This window comes from Octopus bimaculoides, chromosome 4 (assembly GCF_046866305.1).
Source record: "Octopus bimaculoides isolate indiv1 chromosome 4, ASM4686630v1, whole genome shotgun sequence".
NCBI classification, from domain to species: Eukaryota; Metazoa; Mollusca; class Cephalopoda; order Octopoda; family Octopodidae; genus Octopus; species Octopus bimaculoides.
Window position 1 is genome coordinate 109,424,782 of NC_142931.1, and position 21,212 is coordinate 109,445,993.

At 34.6% G+C, this 21,212-nt stretch overlaps 1 long non-coding RNA gene and 1 pseudogene across 1 annotated transcript in view; one reads left to right on the forward strand and one right to left on the reverse strand.

Annotated features, from left to right (window-relative positions):
- Window positions 1-21,212, forward strand: part of LOC106875471 (uncharacterized) — a 202,691-nt gene that overhangs the window by 19,285 nt on the left and 162,194 nt on the right. The gene's annotated exons all lie outside the window — the stretch shown is intronic.
- Window positions 10,641-11,591, reverse strand: LOC149136198 (uncharacterized; annotated as a pseudogene).

Genomic DNA, 21,212 nt, shown 5'->3' on the forward strand with positions numbered 1-21,212 from the left:
ATTGTGCAAAACCCCACTTGTCTCTTGTGTTGTATTTTTTGTGGCCTTGTGGCCAATAAAGAAATCATTATTATTATTATTATTATTATTATTATTATTATTATTATTATCATTACTACTACTACTACTACTACTACTACTACTACTACTACTACTATTATTATTATTATTATTAATATCATTATTATTATTATTATTATTATTATTATTATTATTATTATTATTGTTCAGTAGTTTTATTTTTATAACGTGCTTTCACTTCACTACCGAGGGCAGCTCTGTGCGCCTTGGGTATGTGCTGTGGTTTGCTGTGGTGCTCTTATGGTTACTGTATTGAAAGTGTTTTGCGTAGGATGTGTGCTGTGCCCAGTAGTGCAATTTTCTGTATGTTATATATATTTGTAAGTCCTGGTGTTTCTGTTATGTATTTGTCTGAATATTTTTTTATTATACCTAAGGCACCTACTATAATAGGAATTGTTTCTGTTTTTAGATTCCACATTCGAGTTACCTCTATTTCCAGGTCTTTGTATTTTGAAAGTTTTTCCATTTCTTTTAGGGAAACGTTGTCATCTGCTGGTATTGATACATCAATTAGAAAGCATTTTTTTTTCTTCATGATCTTTGACAACTATATCTGGTCTATTTGCCTTAATTTCTCTATCTGTGTGTATTGGCATATCCCAGAGTATGGTTGCTTTCTCGTTTTCTGTGACCTTTTCTGGCGTGTGTTTATACCATCTTTTTTCTGTTGTTATTCCATAGTGTTGGCATAGCTTCCAGTGTATATAGGTCCCAGTTCTGTCGTGTCTGTGAATATATTCCTTCTTAGCCAGGACTGGGCAGCCAGAGATAATATGATTTATTGTTTCTTGTCCATATTCACATATTCTACAGTTACTTGTTATGTTACTTTTCATTATCTGTTTTTGGTAATTTCTGGTGGGGAGGCTTTGGTCTTGTGCAGCAATTAAAAATCCTTCAGTCTCTGCTTTGAGTCCTGAGCTTCTCAACCATTGCTGGGATTTTCCTCTGTCTATTTCTTTTGCATTTAGTTTAGCCCAGTATTTACCATGTAGGGGCTTTTCTTGCCATCGTTTTATCATGGCCCGTTGCTGTTCTAGTTTTAGTTTGGATTTCATTTGTTTTATAGCTTTTGTTTCTTCTTTTTCTTCTTCTTCTTCTTCTTCTTCTTCTTCTTCTTCTTTTTCTTCTTCTTCTTCTTTTTCTTCTTCTTCTTCTTCTTCTTCTTCTTCTTCTTCTTCTTCTTCTTCTTCTTCTTCTTCTTCTTCTTCTTCTTCTTCTTCTTCGTAATTGTTAGGTAGATTGATTTCTTGTTTGTATTTGTCAGCTTCCTTAAATATTGAAAACAGTTTTTTGTTTTGCTCGTGTTTTGTGGCTATTTGTATTAGTTTCCCTTGCTTCTGGAGTAGGTATTTTTGCAGTCCTATGGTGGTTATTTTATAATAGTTTTCTAGCTGTATAAGACCCCTGCCACCTTCTGTGCGTTGTATATATAGCCTTTCTATGTCAGATTTTGGGTGGTGCATCCTATATCCTGTCATTATTTTTCTTGTTTTCCTGTCTATTTTAGATAGTTCGTTTAGTGTCCAGTTAAGGATGTTGTAGCTGTAGCTTATAACTGGGACAGCTAAAGTGTTGATACCTATTATCTTGTTTTTAGCATTGAGCTCTGTTTTTAGTATTGATCTAACTCGTCTATAGTACTCTTACTTTATTTTTTCTTTCATTTGTGTATGTTGTATCCTATCTAGTTTATTGACTCCTAAATACTTGTATGGTTGACTTTCGTCTAGTTCTCTTATTTCATTGGCTTTATTTAGTGTTATATTGCTGCTTTTAACTATTTTTCCTCTTTTCAGAGTTGCTTTGGCACATTTTTCTAATCCGAATTTCATATCTATTTCCTTGGTAAAGCCGTGTACTGTCTGTAGTAGTGTTTCTAACTCTTTGTCGTTTTTAGCATATAATTTTAGGTCATCCATATATAGAAGGTGGCTGACTGTTTTTCCGTAGCATTTGTAACCGCATCCAGTTCTATTTAGCAATTCTGTTACAGTTGTGAGTGCCAGGCAGAACAGGAGTGGAGAGAGCGTGTCTCCCTGGAATAATCCTCTTCTAATGGGGATGGCTTTCGTTTTCACAAGTCCCTCTTTTGTTTGGAGCTGTAGCACTGTCTGCCATTTGTTCATTGAGTGCCTTATGTATTTTATAATAATTGGTGCCACCTTGTTTATGGCTAGTGTTTCCAGAATCCACGTGTGGGGAACACTGTCGAAAGCCTTTTGGTAGTCCACCCAGGCCATACTGAGGCCTTTATTATATTTATTATTATTATTATTATTATTATTATTATTATTATTATTATTATTATTATTATTGAGTGAGCAGCGCATACCATCAAAGTGACACAGGGGTACAAATATACAAAGCCCAATATACCCGTCATCACAACTTTTCTGATATCAAGACAAACGGCGCATGACCTTGCAGGTGGAGACTTGTCACAATTTTCTTCTGGTTGAGTAGCCCATCCCACTCAAAAGGTTCCTGATTAAGGGCTGTTTAAGGATACGGCTGCGAGCTGGCAGAATCCTTAGTACGTCGGGCAAAATGCTCAGAGGCATTTCGTCCGTTTTTACGTTGAGTTCAAATTCCACCGAGGTCGACTTTGCCCTACATCCTGTCGAGATCGATGAAATAAGTACCAGTTACACACTTGAGTCGATGTATCGACTTATTCCTTCCCAAAAATTTCAGACCTCGTGCCTATAATAGAAAGGGTTATTATTATTATTATTGTTCAGTAGTTTTATTTTTATAACGTGCTTTGACTTCACTACCGAGGGCAGCTCTGTGCGCCTTGGGTATGTGCTGTGGTTTGCTGTGGTGCTCTTATGTTTACTGTATTGAAAGTGTTTTGCGTAGAATGTGTGCAGTACCCAGTAGTGCAATTTTCTGTATGTTATATATATTTGTAAGTCCTGGTGTTTTTGTTATGTATTTGTCTGAATATTTTTTTATTATACCTAAGGCACCTACTATGATAGGAATTGTTTCTGTTTTTAGATTCCACATTCGAGTTATCTCTATTTCCAGGTCTTTGTATTTTGAAAGTTTTTCCATTTCTTTTAGAGAAACGTTGTCATCTGCTGGTATTGATACATCAATTAGAAAGCATTTTTTTCTTCATGATCTTTGACAACTATATCTGGTCTATTTGCCTTAATTTCTCTATCTGTATGTATTGGCATATCCCAGAGTATGGTTGCTTTCTCGTTTTCTGTGACCTTTTCTGGCGTGTGTTTATACCATCTTTTTTCTGTTGTTATTCCATAGTGTTGGCATAGCTTCCAGTGTATATAGGTCCAGCTCTGTCGTGTCTGTGAATATATTCCTTTTATTATTATTATTATTATTATTATTATTATTATTATTATTATTATTATTGTTCAGTAGTTTTATTTTTATAACGTGCTTTCACTTCACTACCGAGCGCAGCTCTGTGTGCCTTGGGTATGTGCTGTGGTTTGCTGTGATACTCTAATGGTTACTGTATTGAAAGTGTTTTGCGTAGGATGTGTGCAGTGCCCAGTAGTACAATTTTCTGTATGTTATATATATTTGTGAGTCCTGGTGTTTTTGTTATGTATTTGTCTATCATTGAGTGAGAGAGCAGTGCATGCCATCAAAGTGACACTGGGGTAAAATATACGAAGCTCATTATACCCTTTATGACTACCCGTCTGATAAGGGTACACTAGGCACATGCATCACACCAATGTGCGCAACATGGTGATTTCATATCAAGATAAACAGCGCATGACCTCGCAGGTGGGGCCCAGTTAGAATTTTCTTCAGGTCGAGTAGCCCATTCCGCTCAAAAGGTCTATTATTATTATTATTATTATTATTATTATTTTTATTATTATTATTATTATTATTATTATACACGTCGCACAGTATACAATATCGTGAGGTTGTTGATTGAAGATATTGTGTCTACCGGGGGTTTGTACTGTTTGTCAAGTCACAGCAAGGAGCTCAGACAGACAGTACTTTACGCAATATGCGTGCAGTTCCATGTAATGCCGACTTTTGCAATGCACCTAGGTCGTAGAGTATTTCTAAAGTTTTCAGATCTTTTGCTTTGTTTTGTTTTTTTCAGACTGAGTGGTATTGAGCTCAATGCTCCGATGACAATTGGGATAACCTTTCTGTTCGACTCTCGTAACTTCCACATTTTAGTGATCTCAATTCTCAGGTCTCCATATTTATCAACCTTTTCTCCTTCTTTCATGATGATATGTTGATCTCGTCAATTATTATGCACTCTCGTTTGTCCCTCCTAAAGGTTACTCTATCCGGCCTTCGGTGCTCTAATATCTTGTTTGTCTGGAAGTCAAAGTCCCAGAGGATTTTTGTCTTCCCCTTTTCGTCCATTACCTTTTCCGGTGTATGTTGGTACCAATTATTATTATTATTATTATTATTATTATTATTATTATTATTATTATTATTATTATTATTATTATTATTCAGTAGTCTTACTTTTATCATGTACTCTCACTGCACTACCGAGCGCAGCTCTGTGTGTCTTGGGTATGTGTTGTGGTTTGTTGTGGTGTTCTTATTTTCACTGAATTGAAAATGTCTTACGTAGGATGTGTGTGGTGCCTAGTGGTGCTATTTTCTGAATGTTATATACACTTGTAAGTCTTGATGTTTTGGTTATGTATTTGTCTGAATGTTTTGTTTTTTTTATCATACCGATTGCGCCCACTATTACAGCAATTTTAGGCTCCACATTCGAGTTACCTCTATTTCCAGATTTTTTGTATTTTAAGAGTTTCTCTGTTTCTTTTAGAGAAACGTTTTCATCTGTTGGTATTGATATATCGATTAGAAAGCATCTTTTTTCTTGGTGATCTCTGACAACTGTATCCGGTCTATTAACTTTGATTTCTCTATCTCTATGTATTGGCATATCCCAGAGTATGGTTGCTTTCTTCTTTCCTGTGACCTTTTCTGAGGTGTGCCTATATCATCTTTTTTCTGTTGTCATTTCATAATGTTGGCATCGCTTCCGGTGTATATAGGTCCCAACTCCGTCACGTCTGTGAATATATTCTTTCTTAACCAGGATTGGGCAGCCAGAGACAATATGATTTATTGTTTCATCTTCTTCATCACATATTCTGCAGCTACTTGTATTTATCTTCATTATGTGTTTTTGGTTATCTCTGCTGGGAAGGCTTTGTTCTTGTGTTGCAATTAAAAATCCTTCAGTCTTTGCTATGAGTCCTGAGCTTTTCAGCCATTGTTGGGATTTTACTTGTCTATTTCTTTTCTGTTTAGCTTATACCAATATTTGCCAGGAAAGAGCTTTTCTTGCAATCGTTTTATCATGATACGTTGCTGTTCCAGTTTTAGTTTGGATTTCAGTTATTTTACAGCGTTTGTTGTTTCTTCTTCTTTTTTTCGTAGTTGTCAGATACTATGACTTCTTTTTTGTATTTTTCAGCTTCCTTAAAGACAGAAAACAGCCTTCTTGTTTTGCTCAAATTTTGTGGTTATTTGTATCGGTTTTCCTTGCTTCTGAACTAGGTATTTCTGTAAACCTATGGCTGTTATTTAGTAATAGTTTTCTAACTGTATAAAGTCTATACCACCTTCAATACGTTGTATATATAACCTTTCTATGTCAGATCTTGGGATGCGCATCCTAAATTCTGTTATTATTTTTCTTGTTTTCCTGTCTATTTTGATTAGTTCATTTAGAGTCCAGTTAAGAATATTATAGCTGTAACTTACAACTGGGACAGCTAGAGTGTTGAAGCCTATTATCTTTTTCTTTTCTTTTTTAGCATTGAGCTCTATTTTCAGTGTTAATCTAACTCGTCTATAATATTCCTTTCTTATCTTCTCTTTCATTTTTGTATGTTGTATCGTATCTAGTTCATTGGTTCCTAAGTACTTGTACGTCGGGCTTTGGTCTAATTCCCTTATTTGATTTGCTTTACCAAGTGTGTGGTTGTTATTCTTAACTAGTTTTCCTCTTCTCAAAGTTGCTTTGGCACATTTTTATAGCCAAATTTCTTGTTTATTTCTTTGGTAATTCCATATACTGTCTGTAGTAATGTCTCCAGCTGTTTATCATTTGTACCATACAGTTTTAGATCATTTATATACAAGAGATGGTTGATCGTTGATGTTCCTCGTGCCATTCAGTAACAATTTTAGCTCTGTGAATTGGCGCATCATTATCCTGAAAGATTGCGTTTCCCTCCGAAAACAGTTCTGCAACCATATGATTCATTTGATCAGATAAAATGCTTAAATAGTCTTGACTATTAATTCTGCCACGAAGGGAAACCATTGAGTTATAGCCAAGATATAGCCTCCCACCACTAGATCATCACAGATCCCCCTCCATGTTTAACAGTTGGAAGAAGGCAGGCTGGGTCAAATGCTTCTTTTGACTGTCTCCACACGTATACTTGGTCGGTGGTCGGAAATAAGGAAAAGGCTGATTAGTCCGAGGAAATAACATTCTTCCACTGCTCTAGGGACCAATTCTGTAGGTTTTTACTCCACTCGAAACGCTTTACAACCAACGTTTGTTTTTGAAAGTAGTGGTTTTCTGATTGCAGCCCTCCCGTGAAATCCGGCTTTGGGCAGCTCCTGGCGAACAGTTTTTGTGGAAACTGGGTTCTCGAGCTTGTCGTTAAGCTCTGCAGTAATTTTGGGAGATGTACTTTTGTGATCCTTTCTAACAATTCGTGTATGAGTCCGACGGACCTTATCTGAATGTCTTGGTTTTCTACAGGAATTCTGTTTCGACGAGGAGGTTTTTCCCTCTTTCTCAAAGGCTGTCAATACTTTTGAGACAGTACTTCTTGATACACCAAACATTTCAGCCGTTTTCATTACGCTTGCGCCAGCCATACGAACACCAACAATTTGACCTCTTTGAAAGTCCGATAGATTTGTCTGTCATTTTAATTACCTTTCTCCGATGATATCTGAAAAGAAACAGCAATTTTAGCAAAGCATATTAAGCAACACTAATAATAAATAAAGAAAACATAAAAATAAACAAGCTCTTGATGGTTTTATAGATATTTCAAAATTATGATGGTATGATACTAGGTGATTTCATTATTTTGTCCAAACCCTGTATATATATATATATATATATCAAAATAAGAAACAAGGATATCCAAAGTTAATGCAAGTTAATGGTCATCTTATCAGACCTAGTGATTCAAAGCTTAAGAGGGCACTAGCATTTTCTTTGTAGGGAAAGGGAAAGGGGTAAACAGTATAGACAGTAAAGATGGATGATATAGTTATAAAATTTCTTTGGGTTTAGTGACAAAACTACTATAGGTGGGGGGTTTCTCTACTAGAAGACCAGTTTATAATGGAGAAGAGGAAGTATTAACATAAGGCACCTAGGTCAAAAGTATATAAAATAAAGTTGCTATATTGTGCACAGATACAGTAAATGTTTATTCATAGTTTTCATTAATCAGAATAACGTATCAGTATTGTTTTACATATGCTAAGTTTGAAATACTTAAGATACCAATATTTCCTTAATTAATATGTAAATAAATAAAAGCTAATTATAAATTAATAATGAAATAAAAAGAAATAGTGTACAATAATGTAAATAATTAATTGATGCAGTATGCAAAAACCATGAAGTGGTATTAATTTAAAATGGTATGGTAAAGTACATTTAGACTAATTTACACCAATATAAAGAACCATATAAGTACACTTTTGGTCTCCTGTATGTAGGTATATATATATATATGTATATATATATATATATATATATATATATATATATATATATATATATATATATATATATATATATATATATATATATATATATATATATATATATATATATATATATATATATATAAGTTCTGTACAACTCTTTTACACTTTCCTTTAGCCCCTTTCACACTTTCTTCGTTCCTTCCACTTTTCTTTTTCTCACTCCCACCTCCCTCACATTTCTTGACCTTCATTCTCATCACTTTCCCTCCTCCTTTACTTCACTCTATCCCTTTCCTTTTTTCTCTCTTTCTCGTCCCTCCCTAATTTTTCAATCTCTCTACCCCTACCTCTCTCCTCTCCTTCCACGTGACCAGTGTTCGGCCAAGCCAGACTTTTCTATCTTGGTTCAACTACCATCCGTGTAGCATCTCTTATATTCCTTCCCATGACTTTCATCTTCTATGTTCCTGCCGTAAAGCTTCACTTATGCACACGCCAGCTTAATTCAATTCGTCCTTAGTCGAAAGACACCTGTTGTTTGCATTTGTAACTGTGTACCATTTCTCCGTTTTTTCTCCGTCCTTGTTTTCGTATACATTCGCTTGCTTTCTTCCAAAGAACCTAGTGCCCTTAGCTTAGATTTTCTTGGGGCCGGCCAGATTAGAGCAACCTCGACAGTAACCGGCCGAAACTGTAAAGACGATCTGGTACTCGACTGAAGGTTGAAAGCTCCAATTGACCCGTCCTTGATTTTTCCTCTCCTTTTTTGTATCGTCTAACTGCCCGAATGTTTTATTGTCGCCTGTTACGTTTTTGTTCCATTTTTTTTTGTTTTGTTTTTATATATGTGTGTATGTATATATACATATATGTATATATATATACATATATATATATATATATATATATATATATATATATATATATATATATATATATATATATATATATATATATATATATATATATATATATATATATATATGTATGTATGTGTGTGTGTGTGTGTGTGTGTGTGTATGTATGTATGTATGTATATATTATATATGCATGTATGTTATGTTAGGTTGCTTTCGAGTGCTATTGGTCGCTCTTAAACGTTACTGGTAACATGTAACCCAGTACAACCTGTTACATGATCGTGTCGTCGGCGACTAAACTGGCAACCCCACCGTGTTTTCTTGCTCGGTGAGTGAGGCTGATTGTTGGACACCATGCGGGAAGAAAATTAAGACCCGTCAAAGGGCGGAGGAAGTAATGAGTAGTCAACAGCCATTCAACAATGTGTGTGTACGTGTGCGTGTGCGGGAAATATATATCATATATTTTTTTAACTTCTTTTTATATTTATATTGTTATATCCCTTTTTATATTCTCATGTATATATATATATATATATATATATATATATAAAGAATAAAAAGTTTAGAATGGTATAACAATGCACTATAGAACAAAAAATGGACTATATACCTGTTGTAACTTGGTTCAAGTTACAACAGGCATATAGCCCATTTTTGTTCTATAGTGCATTGTTATACCATTCTAAACTTTTTATTCTTTACAAACAATACACAATGCTTCAAGCGAACTACAATACTCTCTCATATATATATACATATATATATATATATATATATATTAATTATAATTAAAATTATAATTAAGGGTATGTAAGAGATAATCTTAATTAAAATTTTAATAATAATTAGTACCTATAATGTTTTTATTCCAATGCGGCCACTTGATATGATCGGTATTTTAAATAACGATCTTATCCTTATTATATATATATATATATATATATATATATATATATATATATATATATATATATATATATATATATATATATATATATATATATATTGTTGTTATTTTGTAAAAGTGTCGTAAGACCGAAACGTTGCTTTTTCAGAAAACGAAAAAATAGTTTCACCATTCCATAGCAAAGCCGTTGTACTACACTTTGACAATTTTTTATATCTTGGCATCGAAGCAGCTGGAGATATGATAGTTTGACCCAAATAAGCAGCTATTGCAAGCAAAAATAAATATTGAGAAAAAAACATATGGCCATATTTGGACATACGACAGATTAACATAATAGCAACGATATATATATATATGTGTGTATGGGGGTGTTATGTATTCATATTCTATTACATTCGATTGCATCTTGTGTTCTAGGATGCAATAGAATGTAACAGAATATGAATATATATAGATATATAGATAGATAGACATCTATACTTACATATAAGACACAAGGTGTACGTACGCCGCTGTATATATATATATATATATATATAATACAGAATGGGACAAGAACGTAAAACATCCAGACAGTTAGGTGATACAAGAAAGGGACAAAACATCCAGATAGACGATACAAAGAAAACACGGACAGGTCATTCGGAGTTTTCTTTCTTCAGTCGAGATCCAGATTATCTTTGCAATTTCGGCTGAAGATAGATAGATAGATAGATAGATAGATAGATAGATAGATAGATAGATAGATAGATAGATAGATTAGAACTCCTCTAATTTGAACACGCGCTATGTTCAAGTTAGAGAATGCTATTCAAATTACGGGAAGAAAATGCATAAGGGTGTTAAAATATTCTTACATTTCTGGGTACTCCTGCTATTATTTAATGTATATATGAGGTGAGTATATTATTTATTTTAAAGAATCGCTAAATATTATTGTTAGGGAAAACATTTGAAAATTAATTAATATTAAATAATGTTAGTTGTTAGGTATTTATTACATAAATTATCTGCATTTAACAGCCAATCACCTATGTAGAATACTTTTATTCATTTATTGAATGAGCTTCTTCACTTTCGCTTCTATCTTCATTTGTCGAACTCACAGGGGCTACCATTGCATTCCTCAAGTGATCACGAAACTCCACTATCGCTGGTGCGGTAGTCTCTTTATGATCACATCCTTTCGAAGTGACACTGCTTGCAAAACATAGCTGTCGCGAAAGTAAAGATTTCTTTCTAGAAATTTTATAACTATCTCAATAGACTTTTCTGCATTATCCCATGACATTTCAACATTAGAGTGGCCATTTACATTAGACTCGCTTGAATGGGAGCTGTCGCTGTCGCTAATTTCATAACCATTATTTTCTTCAGGACATTGTTCAGTGGTTCATTCATCTTGACGCACCCACATTTCAATTTCATTTGCATCAAGTGATTGAAGAACAGTGTGCTTGGTTGAAAATCCTGTAGTTTCAAGAATATTTTGCACTCCAGATATATTCTCTGCTTCTTTCACTTCAGGAGCACTAGACCCTCACCTTTTTGTTAATGTGCCTGCTCGAAACTGATTCCATGCATTTGCGAGGGATAAATGGCATCTTTGATGGTAAAATTGCGCTAGAAATCGCCCATACTAACATTGCTATTTATCATATTCATCATGAAATAATTCCTATAGAAACATTTTAAGTTCCACATAATCCCTTGATGCATAGTTTGTATGAGAGATGTCACATTCGGTGGTAAGTAGCACGCAAAAGCATATGACCCGGAAACATATCACGGAGGACTCCGAGTGAACGTAGAGAGGTATGCAATGTGGCGCCATCTTGTTGGAACCATAGATCATCCGGATCATGATTGGCGAGTAACCTGACGACATTTGGACGAAGAAACATTTCGAGCAGTTCACAATAACGGCCCGATGTAGCAGTTACTGTAACACCTTCCTCTTCGAAAAAATAAGGACCCCTCACGCTGAAATCACCCATGACACAGCAGACGGTAACTTTCGCACTGTAAAATTATCGTTTGTGGAGTTAACGAGGGTTGTTGTGTGACCAGTATCGAAAGTTTTGTTTATTGACCATCTGTAATAAATGGAAGTGCGCTTCATCACTGCAGATCAGAACAGCTGTTGGGAGGATGGTCTGGAGAATGTTTTCGACACAAAGCTGTGCGGGTTTCATAATCCTTCTCGCTTAACTCCTATACACACATTATCTTGTGGGAGTGCATATGGAGAGACCTATGCAAAATTCTGCGTGTTTTCGAGATGCGTGTTTTCGAGCAGAACCTCTAGGAGACTGCTGGATTGAAGCTGCCACAGCTACGACATTTTCTGGCCCTATAACGGTCCTAGGACAGCCAGGACTTTTCCTATTTAAAGCCGATGATGTTTGTCTAAAATTGGAAACCCACCGACGAATTGTTTTTCCATCCGATACGGGGTCATGATGACGAAGAGCAAAGTGTTCTTAACAAACTCTTCAACAACAAATGCACGATGCTTTCCACTGCAGGCTATGGTAGGTACTATCTGAAACAAGGAAAACATGCCATTTAATGAACTTCATTGAAATACAAAGTTTTTTATACATCTTCATGTGTTTGTTTTTTATTAACCTTTTAAATTGAGGCAACCTTTCTGCCGCACCCTGTATATATGTTCATATATATGTGTATGCGTGTATATATATGTGTGTGTGTGTGTGTGTGTGTGTGTGTGTGTGTGTGTGTGTGTGTGTGTGTGTGTGTGTGTGTGTATATGTGTGTGTGTGTGTGTTTGTATGTGTGTGTATACACAGACATAGGCGCAAGCGTGGATTTGTGGTAAGAAGCTTGCTTCCCAACCACATGGTTCCGGGTTCAGTGTCCTCTACTGTAGCCTCGGGCCGACCAAAGCTGTGTGAGTGGATTTGGTAGACGGAAACTGAAAGAAGCCCGTCGTGTGTGTGTGTGTGCGTGTGTATTTGTCTCCTACCACCGCTTGACAACCGGTGTTGATATGTTTGCGTCCTCGTAGCCTAGTGGTTCGGCAAAAAGACGGTTGGAATAAGTATCAGGCTTTACAAAAATAGTACTGGAGTCAATTTGTTGGGCTAAAATTCCTCGAGGCTGTGCCCCAGCATGGCCGCACACTAATGACTGAAACAAGTAAAACGAAAAGAAAGTGTGTGTATATATATATATATATATATATATATATATATATATATATATATACAGAGAGGGAGAGAGAGATTTATATGTGTGTGTTTGTATGTATATAAGTATATGTATAGATGAAGAGAAAGCTATATGATGAAAAAGTATGTACTTCGTAATCATGTCGCTCCGTGGTCAGTCCCACTGGGCAGTATTTTGTTTGAGTGTCTTTAACTCTGGCCCCTGGCCAACCCATGCATTGTGAATTATTTTGATTGGCGAAATCTGGTTAACAACCTGATGAATGTGCGTGTGTGTGTGTGTGTAAATACACATGAGAACACACACGCAAACACGCACACACATGCACACACACAGAAGGTGAGAATGTCAGTGTGTGGTTGTGTACATTCACATATATGAGTGTGCTTGTGCAGTTTTGTGTTGGTATCCGTACTGCTTCACAACCGTTTTCGTGACTATGATATAGCAGTTCAGCAAAAAGAAACCGAAAGAATATAAGTAACAGGCTTTAAAAAATTAAACGCAGGAGTCGGTTTCTCCGTTTAAACCTTTCAAGACGATGCTTCAGCACCGCCGCTTTAATTTCATATTAATTTCATTAATTTCATATTAATTTCATTAATTTCATATTAATTTCATCGTCTTTGGAATTATGAATATATTTACATCATAAGGGTTTTTTCATTGTAACGCTTTCTTTTTTAGTTGATTTTCACCTAGCAAGACTTATCGTAGATAGCGTAATAAGTCACACCCGGACAACGTCGGGTTATACTGCTAGTAATAAAAGAATATGCACGAATATATATAAAGATAAATATGTATTCTGCATGCGTGTGCGCGCGTGTGCATGTGTGCGTGTATGTGTGTATATGTGTGTGTGTGTGTGTATGTGTTTATAAACACATATATATTAGTCTGGATTCTACTCTTTTTCTATTTGTCTATTACCTCTAGAGATATATAAGGATAATCGTCCCGCTGATGATGTCTATTGTCACATAAATCAGTGTCCACAACTGTCCACTTCTCTCCAGACTATAAATCTGTCCGTTTCCTTTATGTCAACTTCGAAGAATTTTTGTTACTTCGGATTATTCCTCCTCCTCATATGGAGCTGGTCTTTCTTTGGTAATTGTCAGACATCATCAAGAAGCGGCGATGACTTTAATACACTAAGAATTTGTTCTATATTATTTGATATTACTGCAGTTGTCGGTGTTGTTCATATACAAACCACTGACTACCCAATGATGTTATCCTTAGTTCAGTATTGTTTTAAACACACACACACACATACACACACAAACATGCATACATATGTGTATATATATATGTGTGTGTATATACATATATATGTATACACACACACGAACACAAACACACACACATATATATATATATATGTTTATATGTGTGTGTCTTTGTCTCTGTGTTTGACCCCCACCATTGCTTGACAACCGATGATGGTGTGTTTACGTCTCCGTAACTTAAAAAAAGGGATCGACAGAATAAGTACTAGGCTTACAAAGAATAAGTCCTGAGGTCGATTTATTCGACTAAAAGGCGGTGCTCTAGCATGGCCACAGTCAAGTGACTGAAACAAGTAAAAGAGTAAAGAGTATATGATATTTCAAGGATTGGTTAAGAGCAAATGATTTTCAGGTGTTATTACGCTATATCCATTACACAATACGCACGTCGTTATCAATCATATCTATAGACATGACGTTTGATTGATCACCTGCAAGTTGTTGAAACAATTGTAAACCATATAATAAATGTAATGTCATAATTTCCACTTGTCACTTATCTCACATACTTACATTTATAAATACACACACACACTCACACACATTCACACACACATACATTCATACACACACATACATACATACATACATACATACATACATACATACATACATACATATATCTATATATATATATATATATATATATATATATATATATATATATATATATATATATATATATATATATTAATTTATGTATATATTAATATTATCTTGGTTGAAAAAACTTCGATAATGTAAATATGTTAATAGTTACCAGGGTAGCAAAAACCAAACAAAAACTGGGATATCATACCCGGTTAATGGGTAGAAATTCCATGTTAAAGTGATATATTTTGAGTAGATATGAAGAATAATAATAAATGGAGGATTATACGCGTTTTGCTCCATTTATTATTACTCTTCATATATATATATATATATATAATTATATTGGCCTATAATTTTGTGGATGTATGGTGTCTTTGTTTTGGGGAAATTAGGGTGGTTTGTCCTTCCAGCATCCATTTTGGTGTTGATTCGGACTTGTTTATTCATAAATTGAATGCTGGCGCTATGTGAGTATGGGTGCTGGTTAAGCGTTTCAGACAGATGTTGGGGTCCTTGACTATACCTAGAGTTTTCTAATTACTGTTAATCGTCAGTGTCCGTGATTTCTTAGTTTGTAATAACAAGCCATATCTAGGTGCTATCTTGTTCTTCCTTTCTTTTCCCCTATCTATCTACTGAACATTTTTGTCATGTTATTCTTGTTTGATCCATATTCCTTCCCCGTATGACTGAATCTCTGCTGTTGTCGGTATGTCATCCGTTTATATGGATTTTTGTTTTGTTAAACTTTCGGTGAAATCTTTTCGTGTTTATTTTAAATATTCTATTTTCTTCGAAGAAGCAATCCCGTTTTTGGTACCGTTATAAATGGCAAGTTTTTGCTGCTATGCCTTGCATAATTTTTTTCTTTTACTTCCATGATATCTTCTTTATCCTATATTGTTTAGCTATATAGGTCTTCTTTTTTATTTTCCATGTTTGATCTCTCTTTCTCTAATTCACAGAGTAAGGACAAGTCTCTCTCTTTTTTTAATATTATATTTATTATGCCCTGTTTTCTTTTTACTATTATTATTATTAGTAGTAGTATTATTCAGTAGTTTTATTTTTATAACGTGCTTTCACTTCACTACCGAGCGCAGCTCTGTGCGCCTTGGGTATGTGCTGTGGTTTGCTGTGATGCTCTTATGGTTACTGTATTGAAAGTGTTTTGCGTAGGATTATTATTATTATTATTATTATTATTATTATTATTATTATTATTATTATTATTATTATTATTATTATTATTATTATTATCATTATCATTATCACTATTATTATTATTATTATTATTATTATTATTATTATTATTACTACTACTACTACTACTACTACTACTACTACTACTACTACTACTACTACTACTACTACTACTACTACTATTTCTACTACTACTACCACTATTATTATTATTATTATTATTATTGTTATTATTATTATTATTATTATTATTATTATTATTATTATTATTATTATTATTGTGTGAGAGAGCAGTGCATGCCATCAAAGTGACACTGGGGTAAAATATACGAAGCCCATTTTACCCCTCATGACTACCCGTCTGATAAGGGTACACCAGGCACATGCATCACAACCATATGTGCGCGACATGGTGATCTCATATCAAGATAAACAGCGCATGACCTCGTAGGTGGGGCCCAGTTAGAATTTTCTTCAGGTCGAGTAGCCCATCTCGCTCAAAAGGTCCCTGAATAAGGTTTGTTTAAGGATGTTGAGCAAAGCACCCGTTTCCAAAGGTGAATTATTCAAACCCCAAAGAATTCCTCTCAACACATGGCTATGATGCTCCCCCACTACTTCTGCTCATGATCAGAGATGCACATATCGTAAGCCACCAAGGGACATGCTCAGCTGGTTAAGGTCAAGCACATGACAAGCAAATCTGCGGTATTAAGCAGAATATTTGCTGTAGCCCATCTTCTATACCAAGACAAAACAATGTACATGATAACACTTCCAATCAATTAAGATCAGAAGCCATGAGAGCCACTGCTTGGTATTGCATCCGGGCATTTATTATTATTATTATTATTATTATTATTATTATTATTATTATTATTATTTATATTATTATTATTATTATTATTATTATTATTATTATTATTATTATTATTATTATTATTATTATCATTATTATTATCAGCAAATTTAATTATGGAACTCTTCTTCTTTATTTACATATTCCCTCCAGAGGAGTCATAGCAATTCTATATTATCTATTATTATTATCATTATTATTATTATTATCATTATTATTATTATTATCATCATCATTATTATTATTATTATTATTATTATTATCATTATTATTATTATTATTATTATTATTATTATTATCATTATTATTATTATTATTATTATTATTATTATTATTATTATTATTATTATTATTATTATTATTATTATTATTGTGTGAGAGAGCAGGGCATGCCACCAAAGTGACACTGAGGTAAAATATACGAAGCCCAGTATACCCATCGTGACTACCCGTCTGATAAGGGTACACCAGGCACATGCATCACAACCATATGTGCGTGACATGGTGATCTCATATCAAGATAAAGAGCGCATGACCTCGCAGGTGGGACCCAGTTATAATTTTCTTCAGGTCGAGTAGCCCATCCTACTCAAAAGGTCCTTGAATAAAGGTTTTTTGAGGATGTCGAACGAAATACCCATGTTTCCAAAGGTGAATTATCCAAACCCCAAAGAATTCCTCTCAACACGTGACTATGATGCTCCTCCATTACTTCTGCTCGTGATTAGAGATGCACATATCGTCAGCCACTAAGGGACATACTCAACTGGTTAAGATCAAGCAACTGACAAGCAAATCTGTGGTATTGAGCAGAATATTTACTGTAGCCCATCTTTTATACCAAGACAAAACAATGTACCTGATAAGACTTCCAATCAGTTAAGATCAGAAGCCATGGGAACCACTGTCTGGTACTGCATCAGGGCAGTTATTGTTACTATTATTATTATTATTATTATCATCATCATCATCATCATTAAGGCGGCGAGCAGGTAGACTCATTAGCACGCCGGACAAAATGCTTAGCGGCATTTCATCCATGTTAACATTTTGAGTTCAAATTACGCCGGGATCGACTTTGCCTTTCATCCTTTCTGAGTCGATAAATTAAGTATCAGTCAAACTCTGGGTTCGATGTAATCAACTGTTCCTCTCCCACAAATTTCAGGCCTTTTATCAAAATTTGAAGCCATTATTATTGTTGTTATTACTATCATTACTATTTCATTAACACACAACAGATTACACGGTTGGAAAAGAAAAATTCTTCACATCGGGATACAAGTAACCTTAGATACCAAGAATCTTCCTAAGTAATCTAGCTGTCCCTAATAATTCTGTTTTCTGGAGCTGCACTAAACTGGGTTTTATATCTATTTCTTCTAACCATTTTTCTAAATCGTCATGCACCTTTAACTACGGGGATACATTTTACCCACGATTTCCATAGTCACTGTAATTTGATGGCTAGGTCCTAGTAGTTCGTTATTTTCTCTATACTTCTGATATTGACTTTTTCATTTATGATTGTAAAGTCAATACCTAACAATTTCTGTTCTTTTTGTCTACTATTACTAAATCAGGCCTTGTAGCTTCTGTTACTCTGTCAGTCTGAATGTTAAAATCCCACGTTTCATATTTCTTACTTCCTAGTTTTTCCCTAGATTCCTGTTCGTACCACCTATCAGTATGGTTAAATCCTAGCCTTCTACATAACTCCCAGTGGATTATTCTCCCTATATTGTCATGTCTTTTCTTGCATTCTTTCTGTGCCAGCACACTGCATTCACTTATTATATGAGTAACACTTTCCTTTGTTGATTTACATAATATACACTAGGAATCTAACTGATTTTCGTCTATCTTGGCTTTTGCCCACTTAGTCTTCAGTGCTTGATCTTGTGCTGCTACTAACAAATTCTCTTTTCAGTCTTCCTTTCTACAACCATATCCGTGTCTTACTATTCCTATTTCTTGCAACTATTTTTTGGAATTTACCATACAACGCCTTCTCTTGCTAGTCAGATAACTTCTGTTATTTTTCTGGTTTTTAACTCCATTTGGATTTTTTATTTTCTTGTGTCTTGCTGTGATTCTAGCATCTCTTAATAAACTTTCTTCATTATTACCTACATAGGAATCTATATATATTCTAGCTAACTTCACGCGGTCTTCTACTGAAATTAACCCTCTTCCACCTTCCTTTCTAGGTAAGTATAATCTTGCCACTCCAGCTCTTGGAGGGAGTCCTCCATTCATATTAAATTCTTCCCTAGTTCTGGCTAGCTTTGCTAATTCAGTTTTTGTCCAGTCTACAAAATCTGTTGGATATCTAAGTAATGATATTGCCAAAGTATTTATAGCCTTCACTAGATTCGGACCATTTAGCTTTGACTTCATTGGCTTCCTCATCCTTCTGATGTACTCCTCAATTTTCCTTTTCATTTCTATTGTTAGTACTCCTAGATATTTTAAACTCTCCTTCTTTCAATGATTTTAGTGTCTGGCCATCTTGTAATTGGATGCCTTCATTGTTGACTGCCTGTCCTCTTTTCATGACTAATATTGCATACTTACCTATGCCAAATTCCTTGCCTATGTCTTTGCTGAAGAATTTTACAGTCTGTATTAAGGAATCTATCTCTTTTTCATTCTTACTAAAAAGCTTCTGATCATCCATGTAGAACAAATAGTTAATCTTCCCCTGACTATATCTGAACTGGTACCCTGTCTTTACCTTCGTTAATACTAAACTGAGGGGGATCAAATATATGACAAAAATTAAAGGGGATAACAAGTCTCCTTGGAAAATTCCTCTCTTGATATTATCTTGCCCCAATGCTGTGTCAACTAAGTAGAGATCTGCTTTCCATTTCTTCATGCTAAAGCTAATTAATTCTCTTTTGTTGTCTGCAATACTAAATATACTCAAACATTCACTTATCCATGAGTGTGGGATCATGTTATAGGCTTTCTTATAATCTATCCATGCTATTGTTTGATTTTTCATTCTAGATTTTACTTCTTTTAGAACTACTTTGTCTATGTATATATAAAAGATTATACTTCCCTCTTGCTTTCTTCCTGCAACCTTCTTGTTCTGGTAGTAAATTCTGATTGTCAAGGCGCTCGTAAATGCTTTCTCGCAGCATTCCTGTTAACAGCTTCCACACTACTGGTAACCAAGTGATTGATCTATAATTGATAGCTGTATTTCACTTGCTTTTGTTTTTCATAAGGAGTATTGTTCTCCTGCTAGTCATCAAATATGGTATTATTCCTTCATTAAGGCAATCCTGAAGTTGTTCCCTCTGTCTGCCATGTATACTACTAAATTTCTTTAGCCAGTACCCTTGAACTAAATCTGATCCTGAGCCCTTCCAATTCCACATTTTTCCTAACACTTTACTCATTAATGCACTAGTTAGTCTTAGATCTGCTTGCTTCTTACTCACTACTTCTTCTTCCCTCATTTTCTTTAACCATACTACATCTTCACGATGATTGACTGGCTTGTCCCGAATATTACTCCAGAATTTTCCAGCTTCTTTTGCAGGAGGTTTCTCATCTCATCTTCTCATCGCTCTTCTCCACTATTTATTTGGTTATAAAATCTGCCCTAGTCTGTCTCAAATAATCTATTTTATTGATACTGATCTATTCTCTTCTTATACCTGGAAAGCTTACCTGCTACTGCTATGATACGCTCTTTCAGCTCTTCTATTACTGTCCAAAATCTTTTCTCTTTTACTAAGTATCTTTTCTCAAGAGAAGATTTAAATCTTGTTTCCTAACTTGTTCAGTTTCCAGGCTTCTATTCTACTCAGATCTTGTCTTATAGTCTTCATTTCCTTTTGTAGTCTCCTTTTCTACATTTGCTTTTTTTCTAATCTTTCCTTGTGGAATATCTAAACTTCTAATAACTACTACCCCTCCTGCATAGATCAATAAGTTAGTGCCACCTATATTTTTAGTATCTATCCTACTGATAACAGAATCTACTTTCCTAATCATATCTAGCAGCTACCTTCTGTTGCTACGTTTTAACGCTGGCAATCTTTTCCTTACTTCTTTACTTATTACTTCCTGCAACTCATCTAAAAGTCTTCTGATCTTCCTCATTTAAGTCACTTAAATCGCTGGTGCTTGTTGTCCTTTCCTTATTTATAGTGCTATTATTATTTTTTCTTTACGTTCTTCTTTGGTCTGAACGGTATCCCTTATGCTGTTGTTTGTCTTTCCTACTGCCTAGTCTTTTTTTTCCAGTTCTTTTGTGATCTCTTCCATCTCCAATTCTTTTGTCCACTTTCTTCTCCTAAAAACATTAGCTTGATCTATTAATTTCCTCTTAGTCACTTTACACATAACCTTCTATACCCAAAGTGTTAACATCCGTTTTCTATAGCCCCTTCTTTTAGTTTCACTTTCTAAGTAACACTGCATCACAATCCTGCATCACAATCCTGGTCTAC